We start from the raw sequence: 2962 nt of genomic DNA, 5'->3' as shown, positions 1-2962 counted from the left end.
GCGCGTTTTGGCTTCGTCCAGGCGCTCACCGTGCTTCTCTTGTCTTGCAGCCATACCATCCATTCTACATGTTAGGTTATCCAGTTTGCCGTTAATGTCTTGTAAATTCGCCTGGATGGCTAGTAATATTTTCTCCATGTTGCTATTTGGCGTCGGTTCGGTTGCGCCACTGGCGTCCGCCATGTCCTCTGAGGTTTTGTTGGTTTTCCTGTTGTCGAACGAGAGCTTTGGCTGTTGTCTGTCTGGCTTACCCATTGCCCCAGCCTGAGGTGTAGTTGTTCTGGAAGCGGGGCCCGATGCCCTCGTGGTTCTTGCTGCTGCCGCCGTGGTGTCCCCGGGGGTGGAGGACGCCGATGGTGGCTATGCGCATGTGTAGATGTCAGATGCCTCGAGCCGTTCGGTCCAAGCGCGTCCGCAACACCACAATGTTTCAGTGTGTTGTCTGGAGGAGGTCGTTATTTCCCCAGGCATCCCACCAGTAACCGAGAGTCGAGAGTCCACCCTGTAGAGCAACTGGGGGTTAGGAGGGGGGTAGCCACTGCAGGTGGCCAAATATAAGCAATATTCGTAGTGGAGATGGTCCCCCTTTCTCCTCACCTTCCACACAGGGACGAGGGATTATAATCACAAGCGCGGGTACAGCCGTGAGTTTTCGCCGTTCCATGCTGCTCCGCCATGCTTCCTGTGCGTTGGTGTACTGCCGCGCAAGACTTCGTGGTGGTGGGCAGCCGTTTTCAGAGCGCCGGCGACTCGATTTCCCTCAGTGTAGCATGCGGGGCAGGCTGGGCTCCACGGCTAGCCTGCGGGCGCTTCCAGTCTCGCTAGGGTGCAGGCATCAACGCTGGCTCTGTGGGCGCCGCCATTTTGTCGACTGTGTGGTCGGGAGCAGCGTATTAAGTATGCGTTAGCTTCTGCGCTCCAGTGTGTCTGAGAACACAGTCCGCAGTCACGAAGGACGTGTCTTACCCGCTCCCAGTCCGTATCACAGCCGCACGCCACCCGTAAATCATCCGGCCACTGTGATTTCGCGCCAGTCGGCGACCCGGCAGTCCGCCATCTTGTCAGGCGTGCCGCGTCTCTTCTGGATCGCCGCTGATTATCGCCTCTTCTGCGGGGGGTAGGCAGTCAATTTCACGCCTGCAGATGCACTGGACCTTCGCACGCATGGGGAACCGTTCGGTAGGCGAGATGGTGGGGTCTGTAGCGGGGACAGATCACATCGTTGGTGGTCGCCCGGCAGAGCTGTGAATCACACAGGCATTCCGCTGTGCGCCCCCTAGCGTCTCCCCCCTTTAAGAAGTTGGGCGTCGACCCCTGGGGGTCGTGTAATTAGTTAGCATGGAGGAGTCTCATTCGTTATCGAAATTAACTAGACAAATCGCTCCACCAACTCAGAACGGCCATGCACCACCACTCACAGAATCGAGAAAGAGCTATCAATCTGTCAAATTTTTCTGTATCCGGGCCAGGAGAGGTTTCTGGTGTTGAGTCAAATTAAGCCACAGGCTCTACTCCTGGTGGTGCCCTTCCATCAATTCCTTTAAGTTCCAGCTTTGCAACCATACTCCCCCCGGAACCCAAAGACTTTGGTTTCCTAGGACCTGCTAAGCGTGTCATGGGAATAATGCCACTTAATCGCTAGTCGGCATTGTTTATGGTCGGAACTACGATGGTATCTGATCGTCTTTGAACCTCAGACTTTCGTTCTTGATTAATGAAAACATTCTTAGCAAATGCTTTTGCTTTGGTTCATCTTATGCCGGTCTAAGAATTTCACCTCTAGCAGCACAATATGAATGCCCCCGGCCGTTCCTCTTAATCATGGCACCAGTTCTGAAAACAAACAAAATAGAACCGGAGTCCTATTCCATTACTCCTAGCTGAAGTATTCAGGTGACCGGCCTGCTTTGAACACTCACATTTTTTCAAAGTAAAAGCTTTGGACCCCCAGGACACTCAGTCAAGAGTATCAAGAGGGCGCCAAGAGGCAGGGGCTGGGACAGGCAGTAGTTTGCCTCGCGACAGACTGCCGGCTCGATCCCAAGATCCAACAACGAGCTTTTTAACTGCAGCAACTTTAATATACGCTATTGGAGCTGAAATTCCTGCAGCTGCTGGCACCAGACTTGCCCTCCAATGGATCCTCGTTAAAGGATTTAAAGTGTACAATTCAAATTACAGGGCCTCGAAAGAGTCTGTATTGTTATTTTTCGTCACTACCTCTCCGAGTCGGGAGTGGATAATTTGTGCACTTGCTGCCTTCCTTGGATGTGGTAGCCGTTTCTCAGGCTGCCTCTTAGGAATCGAACCCTGATTCCCCGTTACCCGTGCTCACCATGGTAGAAAGTACCATTGAAAGTTGATAGAGCAGGCATCCGAATGTATTGTCACCGTCACAGGGATGTACAAATGGCCCGAGGTTATCTAGAGTCACCAAAGCGGCCGGGCAAGCCCAGATTGGTCTTGGTCTGATAAATGCATGCATCCTGGGAGGTCGGGGCTCATCGCCATGTATTAGCTCTAGAATTACCACAGTTATCCAAGTAAGAGATGGAGTGATCAAAGGATCCTTAACTGCTTTAATAAGCCATTCATAGTTTCACTGTACCGACTGTGTGTACTTACATGTGCATGGCTTATTCTTTGAGACAAGCATATGCTACAGGCAGGATCAACCAGGTAGCCGCACCTGCTGACAGGGTGGGGTTTGGAAGCCACGTGCCAGTCTCCCCAACCGACAACCTTTGCACACCCCTTCCTCTCGGGAGCCTGCTAGGAGAAGGAGCCCGCTCGCCAGGGCCGGAGGGCTCACTGGAGGGGTGGAGAGGTTCGGTTGCACAGTCATTGCGGGCCCAGCCATCTCCCCGGAAGGAAAGAGGCGGGCTGAGGCGCAGCCTGAGCGAGACGCAGGTGTGACAAATTCTGGAGGCACCCATCGAAACGGTAGTTCCGAGCTACTGCG

The 2962-nt window shown here is 53.5% G+C and overlaps 1 pseudogene; it reads right to left on the bottom strand.

Moving 5' to 3' along the window:
- Nucleotides 1–1571: 1571 nt before the first annotated feature.
- LOC147689260 (18S ribosomal RNA) lies at nt 1572–2679 on the bottom strand (annotated as a pseudogene).
- Nucleotides 2680–2962: the final 283 nt, after the last annotated feature.

This window comes from Lissotriton vulgaris, chromosome 10 (genome assembly GCF_964263255.1).
Source record: "Lissotriton vulgaris chromosome 10, aLisVul1.2, whole genome shotgun sequence".
NCBI lineage: Eukaryota > Metazoa > Chordata > Amphibia > Caudata > Salamandridae > Lissotriton > Lissotriton vulgaris.
Note: the sequence above shows the minus strand (reverse complement) of the source record. Positions and strands in the feature narration are given on the sequence as shown.